Raw genomic sequence first — 18,978 nt, forward strand, 5'->3', positions numbered from 1 at the left:
TTGAGCGTTCTGTTTCAACAACCGTGTAAAACCTTTAGTGACCTCGGCGTAATTTGGAATGAATCGGCGTAAAAAGTTCGCTTTCCCTTGCAAACTTTGGAGTTGGCGCAAACTCGAAGGAGGAGGCAATTTGATGATAGCTTCGACCTTCGAGGGATCGACGCGAATGCCGGCTTTTGAAACAACAAATCCCAGCAATCGACGCGTCTCTATACAGAACACACACTTGTGGGGATTCAACCGAATTCGATAATGCCTACACCTCATAAAGATTGCTCGTAAGTGGACAAGGTGATCAGCTCGATGTAAAGAATGAGCAGGCAAATCATCGAGGTACGGTTGCACAATGTGCTTGATGTCATGAAATGCATAAGACATCGCCCGTTGAAAAGTGGCCCCAGCATTCTTAAGCCCAAAAGGTAATTTGCAATAAGCAAATGTCCCCCATGGACAAATGAATGCCGTTTTTGGTTGGTCGGCAGGTAGAATATTGATTTGATTATAGCCCGAAAAACCATCCATGAAGGAAAACATTTCACTTCCGGCACAATCATCAATAATTTGATCGATATAAGGCGTAGGATAGTTGTCTTTTGGACAAGCTCGATTTATATCCCTATAGTCGATACAGATTCTTATTGTTCCTTGTTTCTTGTTGACCGGAACAATATTCGATACCCAATCCGTTAACGGGATTGGATAAATGAAACCTGCTTTCAACAACTTTTCGACTTCTGCTTTAATTGCAGCCGCTTTCCGAGGGTGAATTTGACGCAACCGTTGCCGGACGGGTTTAGCGTCCGGGTAGGTCTTTATTTCATGAACAACAATGGCAGGATCGATTCCCAGAATTTCCTCGTAAGACCAGGAAAACACATCGCGGAATTCTTGGAATAGGGCCTTGTAAGTTTGGATTTCATCTTCTGTACATGAGGCACCTATATGAATGTTTTCCTCAATTCCGGGCTTCACTGAAATATCAATGGGAATAGTGCGAGAAATATTCCCTAAATTCAACTCTGAATCAGAATGTTTCGTTGGATTCTGAGCGTCTTTGACATATTCAGCGGTAAAGATAGATGAAAAATCATTTTCAAAAACATCATCCTTAGGTAAAAACGAAGATCTGTGATGGAGATCTTCCCATGGTAGATCGTCTACACTTAGGATTTCGCGAAGTTGTTCGTCAGATGACACGACTTCGGGAAACGCTATCCGTTCTAAGGTTGATGTGAAAAGTGATTCTTCACTGACCACATTCATTTGGTCGATTTCGGTTGAACGCGAGTCGGTAAAAGACATGACAGCTTCATAAGCAATTTCATATGGACTCAAAGGCATAGCATCACCGAATGAGTCTATCTCAGATTCAGATGGGACAATAATGTTTTCTGATGTAATCATATGAATTGATGCAAATGAAGGGTCTGCGTTGATTGGAGGGAAAGGAAAAGTTCCCAGTAAACCGGAATCTTTAACTAAACCTACGCCAACGTCCCTATAAGGGATTGTCGTCTTACCGACATGCTGGATACTCTCTGAAGAGGCTGGGTCGGATGAAAAGTATGTCAGCTGATCAATGGTCACGATCTTACCGTTATATGGAAACTTTATTACTCTGAAGACCGATGAAACGACTGTTGTCATAGCATATGACCAACTTCGACCCAAAAGAAGGTTGTAGTCTAGAGGGGCATCAACCACCTCCACATCCAGACTAACGGTTTTACCTTCTACCCCTATAGGCAATTCCTGTAGAATACCAAACGGACGGAACCCACGGCCATCAAAGGCCTTAAGGATGGTCGGGGATTGGTTCAACGAAGGAGAACCAAGCGATCTCCAACATTGAATCGACATAATACACGTAGAAGCTCCCTCATCAATCACAGTCCGATGAATAGGCCTGTTTTTGACTATCACTGGAATTTGGAAAGCCATTTGATGGGGTAGACGCGGTGTACTATTTTCTAGATCGAAGATTATCAGGTTCGGGTCCTGAACATCAACAGCTCTGATAGCCGACAAAAGTAATTTTCGTTGTGCTGGGCATGATTGCAGCACTTCTAAAGCCGACATTGCTGAGGGTGAAACAGCTAAGTCCTCAACAATGTTGTAATTCTGGGCTGCTCTCGCATGTGGATTGAAAGCAGACCTTCGAAGTACACCCTTGGCGGGCGGTTTGATTACTAAGTCCGGGTTAGGTTTTTCGATCTGTAGTGGATCGGAACCAGGAGCTGAGGTTGATGGGTTAGAATGAGAAGATTCTGCTTCTTTACCATCAACAGGATTCTTACTACCATAATCTTGCGATCGAGTCGCAATCCTCACATGAGACATCATCAAAATGGGTTCTTCACTGGCAGTCGAGGAAGAACCTATCATCTTACTTTCCTGCTTTGGAAATGGATCTTTTAACACAGCAGGAGTGGGAGAACCTTTGACTATTTTCACAACCTCGGCCCGATGAGGGCAATCTCTTGTAAAATGATCCTCTTCACAAATAAGACAAGGATATCGAGGTTTGCGCTTTTCGTCATTGGTTTCCGACTTTTCCGTTTTCTCCTTCGGAGCCTTGTCTGCTTTAGCCTTCTTCTTTCCTTTCTTCTTTCCACCATTTTTTGATTTGGCCGTAGATGACTCTACAGCGTGAATATCGGCGGAAAGTTCAGGAGAAGACTCTCCTGTCGGGGAATCGGGCAAAGTGATTATAGGAGTAGTTGAAGCCTTGGAAGACTTCTTCTTACTCTTTGTATTCACGATACCAATCATACCATCAGCGGCATGAGATCCCGAAGGAGCAGCAGCGATTTGATTCGATTTTGGAAGATCTGGAATCTTCTCGTGTAACGTACCCGACTGAGTATAAACTAAGTCAAGGTATTGCGCCTGAGCAATGACTTGCTCCTCAGTAACTACTCCAGCCTTAGCTACATCTTCAGTAATCTTCGGTAATAATGATTTAACAAACCATTCAGCTAAGATTTGGTCCGGGATAAAAACTTTCACTAACCTTCTTCGACGTCTCCACTCATGAATGTGATCAGAAATATACGTGGACGTCGATTGTTTTAGTGAAGTTAATAACTCCGTGTCGTTATCGTATCTGACCGGCAACTGAAAGTGAGTTAAGAACGAGGTAGCTAACTGGCTGAAATTGTAAAAAGAGGCCCGTGGTAACTCAATGTACCACTTGGCCGCGAGACCAATGAGTGTACGCTGGAAAAGACGTAAGCGGATCGAATCATCCGAGATAGAATTTGAAGCACACCAGAGGTGGTAAGTCATCACATGATTGGACGGATCCTCTCCAGACTTACCTTCGAACTTGGGTATATCACTGGGCAACTTATTTGGCATTGGCGGCCAGAACGGAAGATATTGAATTGGATCGTTCGTTAGGCGCGTCAAGTCTGGTAAATCCAAAGTTGCGATAAATGGTAACTGTCGGTTAGGATCTCTAAAACTCTGGGTCACAAGACCAGTCCCAGGAGGAGGATATCCAGGATAACTAGGAACAGGAGTCGCATTAGGGATATTATATCCTCCTGGAAAACCAGGATTAACCGGACCGTACTGGGGTTGTTGAGGTTGTTGATAAGTGTACCCAGGATACGGTTGATACTGGTAAACCGGCTGTTGGACAGCTTGCCCATGTTGGTACTGTCCCTGGTATGGTTGATGAACAAATTGAGGTTGAGTAGTGACAACCGTACTTATACCAGGCTGACCTATAGGCATCTGGACCGTGGTTTGAATCATAGATCCAGACAACGGTAAAGATGTCTGAGGAGTGGTTGCAGAGACAGTAGAAACCGGAGCTGTCGATACTCCAGAAGTAAGTGCGGCAGATGTAGCAGTAGTTGCAGCAGCCGTTTGAGATGGAGTACTAGGTGCAATTGGCGGCTGAGTAACTACCGAAGTTACAGAAGTTTGAACATTTGACTGGACAGGTTGTGGTTGCTGGGGTGGACCAGAAACTACAAGTTGTCCAGCTTGAGGTACCAACTGTATACTTGGCTGCAACACCTGTTGACCCTGTGATGGATCCCACACTAACATTCCGGGGTATTGACCCATAACAGGTTGAGGATACTGAGATACATAACCGGATTGAGGATAGGATTGATAATTGAAAGGTGCAGTTCCCATACCTTGAACATATGACTGACCTTGAGGTGGTTGATAACCTTGACTCGAGTATTGACCTTGAGGTTGATAACCTTGAGGTAAATACGGATACTGGGGTTGACCTTGACCTTGAGGTTGATACCCTCGAGGTTGATACCCTTGGGGTTGATACCCTTGGGGTTGATACCCTTGGGGTTGCCATCCTTGGGGTTGATACCCTTGAGATTGATACTGAGGTTGACCCTGGGGTACATATTGAGGCTGGGGTTGACCTTGAGGCATGTATTGCACCATAGGTACATACTGACCTTGAGGTTGCCCCCCAGACACGATTTGTGTACCTTGAGGTTGCCCCCCAGGCGTTAACTGAGGCTGCCCCCCAGGCGGTAATTGGCCACCTTGAGGTTGGGAAACGGGAACTGAACCTGACATCATGTAAATGTCTCCTACACCCAATGGTATGTTACCATTGTTTCCAGCTAATAACCCATGATCAACGGGTTGAGGAGATGCCCCCGCAAAGGTACCAGAAAGTGATTGATACCCGGTGGGAACAGAAGGACCGCCATGTAAGAAAGATTCAGGAGTTTGAGTAAACACGGATGACTGACCAGACATATTTACAAGAGTATAAATACCTCCAGGTGGAAAGGGAGTACGAGGTGTAGAAAAACCTACCCCTGAGTTGTCTAAATAATTGGTTAACGAAAGGTACCAAGTAGTACTTCTAGGAGGACTGTAAATGATAGATTCACGCTCCCTGAGCTCAATAGTAAGTTGATCTTCAAGGTTAGAGATGCCTATTTCTTCCTCTGGAGCAAGTTCTTCGATAGCAATCAGACCAGTAGGAAGATTTTCGGTGATAACTCGTTCTACTCTTGGTGAATCTTGAACACTAGAAGTCGGAGTAACAGGTTTAGATATTTCAGGTTCTTCGCCTGTATCACTAGCAGACGAAAAACTACCAACAAGCTCAGAAACTGTAATAGCTTCGGGATTATAACCTGTCTCTAGACCTTGGTAATCTGAATGGATCACCAAGGAAGATTCTCCTTCTTCAGGTGAACCTACTCTACTGCCACTAGGAGGTGTTACAAGGACCTTTAAACCTTCTAGATTACTGGGGTCATCTCGAGGAGGTTCACCCCTAAGTCTACGGGATCTTCTCAACAATTCGGCCACAGAAACAACTTCAGGAGACTGGCCCCGAAGTCTACGGGACTGTCTCGGTAATTCCGCCACAGTTAAAAACTTTTATCTACTACACACGAAAACAAAGTAAAATCTCAAATCAAACCGCCTAAAGTCTCTAAAGAACCAAACAAATTTGAATCATACGCCTAAAGAATCTAGGGCGTCAAACCAAGCACAAACAGTAGCCTTCTAGACCGAAAACGCTAGTTGGAGATGAAACCCAACATCGCCGAATTCAGTACAAAAGTGGCGGGTGGAATAGTTACCCCGACAACCTGCTTAATGAATAGACCGGCACAAGTTCCTCCACTTTAACCGTCTCGAGTGAAGTGAACCCCCCAGAAAATCCAAGTGAGTCTAGCCGACGTCTGCTCCAGGTACAGTGGGATCTTCCCTCCACCGTCACCTCGGTAGAATCCTAAAGATAATGGTCACTAAGGTTACCAACCGCAACAAATGCACCTGGGGGAACAGTGTACACTCCGACAGCACGCAAGGGCAGAGTATCAAGCTCAATCCCCTTGCCGGTTCCTTGACAATAATCCAAGGTTTACCGACAAGTGACCCCTGGCTCCTCGACAATGGTTAATCCGAGGTTTACCGTTTGTAATACGTGCGTGTCTGGCGTCGTTCCCAACGAGGGGGGATTGATCCCCTCACTGGTTCGGACACGAGCTCGTGCTTCTCCTTTAAGAGGAGCTTTCCCAGAGTACAAATGAGACAATTGGATTTATTCTATCTCAAGATAAGCTACTTGTTTGGTTTTGTTGTCTTGGAGAGTTAATTACTCCCCTACTCCAAGACACTAGCCTGATCTAAATTGGTGTTTTAGAGCCCTAGTAAATAAAAGTTACTACGTTGATTTTACTTTAAGCGTTAATTTTATGGTTTTTCTTAAAGACAAAAGGTAGCGGAAGTGAAACCAATGGTGTGTAGACTCGACTCAAACCACTACAAAAATGCACCTAAGATGATTTACGCTACTTTTCTCTTTCAATGAAATTCCTAACTAAGAGATTTGAGAGATGCAAATTTTATAGAAAACAACTTTCTTAGTAAAGACAATCAAAGAAACAATTCTCTTTATCTTTTCAAGCATACAAACATGACCACTCCTTACGTGCACGAAAAACTCTTTTTCTTTCAAAACTCTTCAAAGCTACTTGAAACAAAACTTTTCAAAGGAGATGTTTTTGTATTTTCTCTTATCTAATAAAGCATATAAATCTATTTTAACGAAAATCAATCTCAAAAGCTATAAAATCTATGAAAACTTGACTCAAGCAAATCAAAAAGAAATTTACTCTAAGCAAACCTAACGAGGCAAAAGCCTACAAAGATGATTCTAGGTTGTTTTACTTGACCACAATCAAGCCAAGGACCAACTAATGCAGAATCAAAAGACCAGTCAAAACAAAACTCAAATCTTTTTGTTCTTTTTGTAAAATGGAATTCAATACTCAATCAACAAGTACTTCGAAATTTGCCAAAGAGACAACTCAAAGGTAAGTTGCTCTCACAGGTAGACTTTATGACAGGTCTGACTTCTAAGAAGGCTGACAAAACCAGAGAGATCTAAGGCTTGACAACTTCTACCGCCAAAGTCACTACAAGACCTACTCAAAAATCAAACCCTAGGGCGTAAACTTCTATGAAATCCACTAAAACACTCAATGCTATCGAAACAAGTTCAGGTGAAGATCTTTGACAAGAGACTAATGGATCTGGGCAGTAAAAACTAAGAAAAAGCAAAATCTAAGAGAAAAAATGCAAAAAATGGAAATTTCTTAATTTTTAGCAGGGGACGCAGGCAACCAGTTAAGCCAGGTGCGGGCCCGCTCTGTGCACACAGCAACAGTGCGTACAAGTACGCACTGTGCAATACTCAGAGGGTTCGTCCTACTGAAAAAACCAAGAAAAACTAAATTGAATCTAACCCTAAGCTAACCCACCCAAAAACAAAGTCACAGAGCCAAAAACCAGAAAATAAATGACTTTTCTCAGATCAAAGTTGCATGCAAAGGAAAAGACTTTCACATCAATGGAGTCCCCAGCGGAGTCGCCAATTTGTCAAGTGGAAAGAGTCGATAGTGCGGACACAACTAACCTCCCTAGGAGCCTAAGACTCTCTAGTGACAAACAAGACAAACAAGAGCAATCCTTCTCTAAACATGCATTTACTATATGAGAAATCAAGTGTTTAGATCCTACCTGTAATCCAACGCTGTTGTAGCAGTCCAGCCTCACTGATCCGGATGAGCTCCTCCTTCACTTTGAAACCTGCATCCACTAACAATCAAACGATTAAATAGCACTTGATAATCTCATAGAATAAAACATATTTAACACATAGACCAAGGAGTACATGAAACAACTCATAAATAACAAGTTATTGAGAAGAATGGACTAATTTGCATTAATAGGAAACAAAAGGAACAATTACAACCTGAGCCTTGGTGTTGTGCAAGTCCCTCCCAGGGTCCATCAAGAGTTCTCCTTTACTTTGACAAAGCTCACCCACTTCCAAATAGAACAGGAAAAGATGGCAATCTCTCCTCACAAGTTTCTAAATGGGAGTCCTAATTCCAGCAGCATCTACCCTTAGAAATGTATAGCTTCCAACCTCTCCTCCTTCTGGCCCAATGCTTGTATTTATAGTTGTCTAGAGGAAGTTATTCAGGTCCACCATCAATGGGATAATCCCCTTTTTGGATGGGATAGCTCCCTCATTGATGGGATAAGTTCCTCTTTGGTAGGGGTACATGAACCATCTGGAGGCGCTCAATACACGTTGAACAACCTTCTAGAATGCTCTAGAAATGACCACAAGTAACTTTTTAAAGATGAAACTTGCGCATTTTGACCTTTACAGGGGGACGCACCTGCCCCTTTACATACAGAGCGTACAAGTACGCAGCTTTTGTGAACATTGGGTGCGTACCCGCAGGTAAGGTTGAGAGAACCTGCGTACCCAGAGATAAATACATTTATAAAGACTTTCTCTCTTTTTGGAGTTTGACATGGAGAGCAGAGGCATAAGACTTGCCCAGGAGGATAGCATGACTGTTGATAGAGCCATACTAACTGTAAATAGCCATGGTGACATTTTTTAGTGTAACACTAGTACTACAAACATTTAGGCCAATCAACAAGATGATGAATGATCAATAATATATTTCATCATGCATACAACTATCCATGTACGTAATATAGATCCATTTATATCAAGCCACCATATTCTAACACAAATGAAGTGATGGTAGTAGTAACCAATCATCATGATATATGAAATAATGAGCAACAATAGAATATAACCATGAGCATCAACTAAGGAACATAAAACTCTAACATGTAGTAGTAACATAAATATAGCTCATGAACTTGCAACAACAACATATGACTATCATCTCACATCTTCCATAATGCACCAACCAACATAACTATATGATAGCAACAATAAAGATGTCAAAAATATGTGCACCATTTACATCAAGAGGCAACCATCGACTCAAGATAGAAAAAACCATGTAAACACATCTCACATTATAAGATAGTCCTCAAACTATTATGGCAACGAACCATGGATCAATGAAACAATAAATTTGATCAGTAAAACCTCCAACAAGTAACAACATATCATGTCACTGGTAACCACCAAGCCATATATGCATCATGTTAACAATTAAGCAGAAACTAATAATATTCAAACATGTAACCATAAGGAGATCTACTAAATTTAGCATAGGCCAAGTAACCACCAATCTTCTTAATGATAACAATGAACATAGGTGAGAAATCATGTGACCAATGGATCAATATCTGATGGCACTAACATCACATCATATGTAACAAAAACTAATAACAATAGAGAATCAAAAGCATGCTTATGGACATAAACACCAACAACATAACTGAATAAAAAATTATCTCATCTGCAAATACAATCACTTTTAATCACTAGAACTAATGCATTTTGATCTCTCTCACTGATAACATACAACATTTTCATATAAAGAAAATTTTGCATGAATGCTCAAAACAACCATAAGTTTGAAAATAATCAACTTTATGCAACTGATACAAGATGATGGAGAATCATATAGGTCATATAAACTCAAGCAAGTTCTCCTCAACCTCTAATAGCTCCTGCAATGGCCAATGTTAGATAAATATATAATCATGAGAAACATAGAAACCTCCTCCAAACAATCTCATGGACCATGATGCCATCAATAAACCACTAGAAAATGAAAGCATGTGAGATGCTCCCCCTGCACATGTGTCATCTCTAAATAATCTCCTACAACAACAACTGTTAGAGCTACAAAATCATGCAACTTAATTCTCATTCAAACTTTCCAATATGGAAGCACTTTTAATGATCCACATGCAATCCATAATGCAACCATATTCTCCCCCTGAGACCATGCATGCCTCAGTTTTTAGTGGGAGTGATTTGTTGCTCCTTTCTTCTCCGAACTTTGTGAGGTTGATCCTTGGCATGCATATTCCTATTTTTCTTCTTGACTGATTGGCTTTACATTACTTTCTCCATTTGATTTGATTGTTTGAAACACATGGTAAGTTTTCAATCCTTGGCCTTATGACCCAAATTATCATAAACATAACATCTAATGTGCCCAAGAAATGTTGGAAAATGTTCAAATATTTTGTTGATATGATTTCTACTCCTTGCTCCATAGGTCCTATAATCAACACTTTTATGACCAAAATCATTACATAAGAAACAATACCCATAAAAGAAATTTTTATACCTGAAAATAGATGGGACTGATCTTTGAGGATGCTCCTTCTGGCCACTTATTTTTCTTGAAATTATTTATCTTATTGTTCCTACAATTGGCTGAAATGTGCCCAAATTTTTTACAATTAAAACACTTAACATTTCTCATATCTTTCCTTGGCACATTTTTTGTATCTTGACTTGGCACTTGATTTTTTTGACACCTTCCTCCATTGTTTCTCGAATTTTCTGCTCTGGGCTCTTCAATTACTACCTCATTTGTTCTCTTGATGCTCTTTTCTAATTCAAATTCTAGTTTCTCATAGTGGTTGATTTGATTCTTGAGCTGGCTACCAATCTCCTCTTTAATTTTCCTTTCTTTCTCCAACTAATTTTTCAAATCAAAAATCTCTTCTTTGAAAATATGTTCTATCTCTTCAAGAATATGAAGAAGTTTCTACAGATATTTATTATCCGTCTTAAGTTATTTTATCAACTTTTCCTAAGCTTCATTGTTGGCTTCAAGGGTCACTATTATTTTTATCTCTTCACCTTTAGATTCCTACAATGGAAATACACCTTCCTCAGTTCTTGAGGAATCAACTTCAAAACTTTGATCATCAGCTTCTTCAATAAACCCAAAATAATCATCACTAGATTGGCAAGGAAAATGTCCATGACTAAAAATATTGTTTTTCATACCTTTTACTAGCAGAATAGGTTCTTTAGGTTTTGCAACATTCTTGGATTGTTTGTAGATATTCCTTTTCTGAGTTTGATTCTTCTTATTCTTCGCCATAATCCCATGATCGTCTCTCAAGCAATCAAGCTTCACAGAGAGAACCCCTCTCTGATACCAATTTTTAGAACCAATATCACTATTGAGAGGGGGGTGGGTGGGTTGAATCAGTAGTGATAACAATTCCACAACTTACAATTCTTTCTCCAATATATTAATCCATTCATTACTCAAAAAATAAGAAATATGTTTGAACATGCAACTTCAACTAGAATCAACACATGAGAGCCATAACATATGAAATAAACATGCAAAATGAGACATAAATCATCACATCATATAGGAACACCAGATATCTAGAGGAAAACCCCCTCTAGGTCAAAAACCACCCTTGTTGTTGTTGTGCTACTCAATATATTTTATTATTTGTCAAGAAAATCATTACATAGAGAGTACGATATGGAAATCTGAAAGGAACTCTTATCTCCATAGAAAAACTCAACAAACACCCATATAATAAAAAATCCTTGCCCAACACCCATTGGACTTATGAACAATTTTTTTTCTCAATACTTGTTTTTCTGGAGCAACCACCCCAATTCTCTATGTGGTCCATTTTTCATGCATTTTTAAACTGGAACCCCAAATCAGCTCAACATGAACATCACAATAGAGATATCTTGATAGCACATTATCAACACTCTCACTACAAAATATTAATCACTCAATCAATATCAACTTATAGTCCTCTCATCATCCTCAACTCACATAACCACAATACATTAGTTGCAAATAATCTAGATCTAGTGACTAAATGATGCAATATAAAATTTCCATGTTAAAACATGTGACACTACTATAGCCAATCTATCATAATCATATCAACAACATATATAAACTCAAATAAAATATTGCCCCTTCAATCACAAACACATTAGCAAACTCATTTTTAACCTTGTCACTTTTCTTCTACATACAAATAGTCTTCAGCCATGCATACTACTATCTCTGCTACAGCTACACCAACATGCACACTCTGCTACAAAAAATTTACTCTCCTCACCACTGGCTCTCCAAAACACTATGACAATTTTCTCCCGCAAGAGAACCAATAATTCTCCTCATGATCTCCATCTATTTGTAATCTTTTGTAATGGTTAAATCAATAACTGTAATTCCATAGTGGATCTATGTTCATATGCTAAAAGTGGTTTGGTTCATTGCTTCTTGACTCAATCTAGCCACTAACTTCACTTATTAATGAATATTCTCTTTAACCATCTTCTAGAATTTCAACAACCTTTTTTTGACATTTAGATGATGAGTCCCGAACAAGACACGATGGAAAACCAAATAAACATATGATGAGAACGAGGAATGTGGATAAATTTTATCTCCAAGTCTCAGTCACACCCACAAGCTTGCACAAATGCGACTGCATTCACTCCCATTACACTTTCATCCAGTGACTCGGACTTTCAGTCTCTCCCACAACACTGCCATGCAAGCGACTAGGGAAAAGGATGACCAAAAATAAATTTCCTTCGCTGAGAGTCTACCCAATATTCTTCCATACCTATATCAGCATCTATAAGTCCTCAGGAAACCACTATAACCTCTGCAACACATTAGTAAACTACTTCCACATCACAAGTCAAACTAAGTTGAATTGAATTCCATCCATCAGTTTCACTAACACTTAAGCCATCAAATAATCAATGATAGGCCCTACAAGACTCTGCAATTGATCATACTTGCCAAGAAAATCCATGCACACACAAAGTACCATAAACATTTATTATCAGTCTCCATTACTTTCAACTAGATGAAGCAACTCCACATCCTTCCAAGGCATTCACACATAAGCCAAATACGTGCACTAACATTTGCAACCACTAAGCTAAGGTATGCAATCAATATAAAAACCAAGTACCTTTGCATCGTATGATATCAACAACTCATGCAATCATGTTAACATCAATTCCAACCATCCACACCGCATCACAACATCAATGCCAAGACATCCAAGCACTCAGTCTCCTTCTTGTAGAAATCTACCTTAGTCCTATTAAGGTACAACCAATCCTTACCCAAAAACATGTTGTATGAACTCAAAGGAATAACATTTAGTCGTGTTGATGTAGGCATACCATTCAACTCAAATGCACAAGCTCTCGCCCAATTATAAACTCTTTTCTTGATCCCTGTAGCCAACTGCACCAACCAAGACTTTGCATGCAACTCTTTACTCAAGCCACACTTATCCACCAGGTCAGGATTAACATAACTATAATTAGGTCTAAGATAAATCAAAATGGAAACAATTCGATCACAAAGCTTACCTTCCACCTTGAAAATGGTTGCCTCGTGATCCACCTGTTTGTTATAAAATGTTGCATAAATATGAGGAATGATTTGACAAACATCCCAACAGTCTCCACCTCCTAAGCATTATAAATTTGAGGTCTTCCACACTGGTACAATGGAAAATCATTTTTAAAATGATCCTTTCCACAAATCCAACATTGCAAAGGTTCCTTGCCACTACCCTTATTGATTCTCTCTAGGTTGAGATCCAAGTCCCTTCTCAACTACGCTAAACTTCTTGTAAGGAGACACATTTTCTTTCTCACCTACATCCTGAGGTCTTTCCCGCTTCAAAGGTCATTTTCCTTTGGTCTTGTCATTGCCTTTCCAATCATGCTTAGGCTTAGTCTTACACTTGGAATGCTCATAAAACTGCTTCAAATTCCCAATGACTTCCTCCGACTACCGAGGCTCATCATACTCAATTAGATCCTTGAATGCTAATCCAAGTCCACTAATGAACCTTTGAACCTTATTCTTCTCATCCTTAGGATAGTGAACATACATCAACAACTCCCGAAACTTAGGCATGTACTCTTCATCTATCATATACCCCATTTTCAACTCGTAGAAATACTTAGCTTTTATATCGTGATATCTCTTTGACAAGTACTTCTTCCTGAAGAGTCGTTTGAACTCATTCCAACTCAACTCCTATGTACTGATGCCTCTGACACACTTCACATCTTCCCACTAAATGTCTTCCTTTCCCTTGAGACTAAAAATAGTTATCTTGGATTTCATGTTCTCTATATAACCATGCAACTTGAATAAGTTCTTCATCCCAAGAAACCATGCTTATGAATCTTCTGGTTTCTTCAACTCTCCATCAAATGTAGGAGGCTTGGATTTCATAAACTCATCTGGTAAGTATCCCCTCCCAATTCTCCTATAAGGATGATAGAAATGATGACCATGATGTCTATTTGAACCAAAAGTAGAATAGAACCCATAACCACTACATCTCCTGCAAATGTATCCATCCATCTGCCACCTTTGATCGTGTCCTCCATGTCCAACCTGTGCCTTGATTGAGACCTGCTACCATGTGCCCCATTAGTCCTTCCCCCCTATCCATAATTGATATGTGGTTTTCCCTATCTATGGAAATATAATAATCTCTAAAGGATCACTGCATTGACCTCAAATTTTATTTCCTGAGCCCTGGAAAGCCTTTCCTATGACTAAATTATCCTATCATTGTCTACCTTGTAACCCCTGATTTCTACCTTTAGACTTCTTAAGGAATTTTCTATGTCAAGAGAATACTCTTCCCTATGTTGCTCAAATGATCTATAAGGAGAGTCACATGAACTATAATCCACCATTTTTCTTGTCATCTATAAGATTCTTTTTCCAGCAAACATACCATCTCATATAAACCAAATATAAACGTAATCAAACATATGATAATGAAGTTTAGGGGAGTCTATCTCATCTTCACAAATCAGTCCAAATTAGCATGATATACATGTACATATGTATAATGACACCAACATGTAAAGTTACTGACATAATCTCAATCATCATGCATTATAACTCAAACTGTAACATTGACTACAAGTCTACATGAATGAAAACCATTACCACTGTGATGCATGCATAACACTGCCATGCCTGCATAATAATCACACCCTGCCTATCTATTCCAAGTGTTTTAACTTGGAAGGTTTGATACCAATCTGTAACATGCCCATCCCCACATTTATCCACTTTTACAAGCCCTTTGGGTAAATGTGAAGTAGAGTGCTACTATGACACGACCCAACCCCATAGTTCTAGTTAAGGAAGTGGGGCCTACAACTGAGACTTGTTGACCTTCTTCAGGAACCAAAGAACACTCAGTGATTGAACAACCACCCCAAGTGACCAATCCTTGAGTTGGAACCATTTTTCTTAGACCTAGACCTATAACCACACCCTTGACATTACCTACATATAGTTATGAGGCTCCAATCGCACTCATAAGCCTAGTCTCTAGTGGTTATGACCTAAATTCCTCAATTTAGAGCCTACAATCCTGATATCTCAGGCAGTATTCTAGGCTAGCCATCATACCATTGCCTAGAACTTCCTGTAAATTTCCAAAATCACATTTAACATGACGAAAATGCTAATCATTCAAACTTGAATAAAAAAATTGACCTAGACTAACTAGAACACAATAGACATTTCATCAAACATATGGTAAACATGTAAGCTACAAGTCATGAATTCATATCTGAGTGTAAATCTTTGTACTTTATCTGAAAATCATCAAGAAGGTCTAATTCCCTCTCGAGTAGTTGCAACAACACTTATTATCCCCTGCATTCATCAACCATTCATTAACTTATCAAAGCATAATAAGTGCCATAGTTAGAACACATCCTAAATCATGCTTATAACTAACATATAATCAAAATATTAACCATGACAAAAAAAACCATCAAATCATCATAATATCATGTACAAATGCTCATATATTACAATAGGAAAAATAACTCTTATTAAATTATGCAAAAGAAAACCAAGTCAAGGACTTCCACGCACCACTCGACCATATATTGAGTTGAACCAAATATCTCTTTCAACCAATCACCCTCGTTCCATATTCCAAGCATGAATGTGAGAACTCATGGGATAAGCCAAGACATAAACAACCGAGGGAATCCAGAGGTTAAACCACCCACGCCCTCAAACTACCGTGATATCGCCAAAACTGGTCAGGAGATCACAAAACCAAAACAAACTTGGATGCCTTAGAATTTTTTCACCATACCTTGAGGAATTTTCCTCTCTCCACCCACCTATTGAGGACTTCTTGGAGAAACCTATCTCCACCCCGAACCCTTGGGAAGTTTCCTGAGACAACCTCACCCTATTCCAAAACCTTTCAACAATCCAAAGCTCAACTAAGAAATAAATCCCATCACACCATGGCTATCCAAGAAATGGAAAAGCAAGGATGAAACCACTATCAAACGTGACAAAACCCATGGCAATGAAAACAAATGAACCAAATTGACAAATTCATGAACCCCTTTATTAAAATATATTACTTGAACTTTTAACTCGAGGCTATTATGGTAGTCCTATCGATCCATAAAGGAGATATGTGGTGAAATAAATACAATGTCTTTGGTTTAGAAGCAAGTCCTCCTCTTTAATCCTCTGAATCTATGTCCACTGCCCTTAGCCATTCAATGTGTTACTTTCCAACATTACTTACATGAATTACAATTCATAGCGATATTCACAAGAGGGATTAGCAAAAAGGGACATCACATGGAAGTACAAGGTGAGTGGTAGGATTTTGAACATGAGATTGCTAAGCATGAAAAACAACAAATGAATTTGTACAATAGTGAAATATTTCTTTATGATAATACTCATTATGTTTACCTATTTTGGTTGTGATTGTGGTAAACCAACACATATCCATCTTAACTCCATATCTACCAAGAGCCAAGAGGGATCCAATTTCTCAAGATGCAAACCTCTTTTTGAGTGCAAAACTTGAGGAAAGGTTTGCATCTCAAGATATTTGATTCCTCTCATCTCTTCGTAGATTTGGACTTAATATGGATGGTTTTGAGAAACACATTAATAAAATATTTTAATTGTAAGATTTTTTTTTCCTCTCATTCGTTTTATATAATATTTACATAGTTGACATTGAAATATTTTATTTATGTTTCACGTTCTTCACATTACAATTCTAATACATGCCCCCTCATATTTTAAAGCAGAGAACATATATCCATAGGATATAATCTCTCTCTCTCTCTCTCTCTCTCTCTCTCTCTCTCTATATATATATATATATATATATATATATATATATATATATATATATATATATATAATGGATCATTACACTGTTTTTTATCCATATCAATGCTTTCAAAGTGGAAAAAGTGGAGGAATAAACTCACTGGAACATTTTTATTGACAAGACCCCATTTGGCTAAACAGGGTCTAAAACCTTTTGAGAGAGTTTTGAGGAATTAAACAATATTTTTTGGGGGTAAAATGTTTGTGTATCAGCGAATACTCTTTTTTCCTACTCCACACAAAGATATTTCCAACAACGTAAGAATTGTGTCAATTATTGTCCATATGTGAAATTCATGTCACTCAAAGGTTGACCTTCATGTTCTCACCACCATAATTCGAGAGAATGCAATGTCAACCCCCATTATTCATGGAAAAGGGGCTAGCCATGTAATCATGATGAAGAAGACCCTAGAAGAGTCTATATTTTAACTATGGTTAAGAGTTGAGGTAGACAAACCTAACCACTAGTAGGCTATCAGGTTGTGTTATAACTGGGCCACTAAGAGGAAAAGGGGTTCCATTCTTTCGAAAAACAACCGAGAGGGATAGGATTTATAGAACACATAGATGATTTGTTCACTGTAGTAGGTCACATGCTACAATCCATACTTCTTTGTACTCACAGACATTTTCTATTCAGAGAAAGAGAGTAGAGAAACCTCTCCTTCCAACTAGGTTTTTCTCCCAAAAGGGTTTTCCAAATCATATCTTGTGTCAAATGTGTGTAAGATTTTATTTCATTGTTATCTATTTTCCGCATAATTTTTAGTTTGCATGCATGCATGATTAACAATATATATCCAGAAATCTAAAAAAGAAATGAAATTGTAATTGTGTTGAATTTTAGATTTTAAATATAATTTATCGGGTCTGTTGTGATGAATTGTCTAGTGGAATATCCACAACAATTTACAGATTGTATAGAAAAACATACACATACACACACATTGAAGTATTTTTTCTATCAATATTTTTAATATATATATATATAATTTTTGTTATTAATGATTTTTTAAAATGTTATAGTCAATTCATATTAAAATATTAAAGAAATTGCTCCCAATCAAGATGAGTGCAGTTTCAGAGGCGCCAGGCTTGAGTTGACATGGACAATACAATAAAATTCATTGCAACCACATCCCACATGCTCAAGGAAGGGAGTGCGGTGTCCTCTGCCTTAAATGCATGGGAGGTGGGTTGGAAAGGTGGCCAAGGGGGACTTAAGGGAAGGTGGCAGAGTGGGAAGAGCTATTTGACATGCAGTGGAGGTGAATGGTATAGCGGTGAAGGCAAGAGCTGCAGAGCGGGAGGGAGGCAATGCAAACAAGTCTGTGGGCAAGCGTCGGCTCTCAAGTATGTAGACTAGTCCTGGCCTTGTTCAATTCATAAGTTTTGGTCGGGTTCAGGGGAAAATTCCATGAGGTAGTGGGAGAGTTACTAGGGAGGAGGGAGAGGCACGAGGCCACCCCAACGAGGCTTGACCTAGCCAAGGAGGAACCAGGGAAGGAAAGGGGGAGCTTTGGCTTGACTCTGCGCTACCTTAATTTTTCTTTCAAGCAAAAGCTAGGGATATGGGATGATGGATACCGAGCGGAGTGTAGAAACTCGACCTGACTCCAACGACCAACCTGAGGGCATAGGGATTACTGGGAAAACCTCACTCAAGTGACTGTGCAAAGCAGAGAGTGGCGAGGGAGTGTTGCAGGCAGGGGGATGGGATGCAAGCAAGGCGGGAAATAGGCTGAGCAAACCTAAGCAAATGGAAATGCATAACCATACAAGAGTAGGTAGGGACCCTAGTTAGCCTGAGAGGTAAATAGGCGAGAAGAAAGTGGCCAGGACATCGTCAACAAAGGAAAGGGTTTGTTGGCATGATAGCATTAGAAACAACTGGATCCAAATGAGACTGAGCGCCAGGTTATGGTTGCATTGGGGTGTTCAATCTCCGAATAGTGGCAAGGGTGAGAGGCATGGAAATAAACCA

This window comes from Pinus tabuliformis, chromosome 4_2, assembly GCF_031772625.1.
Source record: "Pinus tabuliformis cultivar Carrire ecotype Pingquan chromosome 4_2, CPIR1, whole genome shotgun sequence".
NCBI lineage: Eukaryota > Viridiplantae > Streptophyta > Pinopsida > Pinales > Pinaceae > Pinus > Pinus tabuliformis.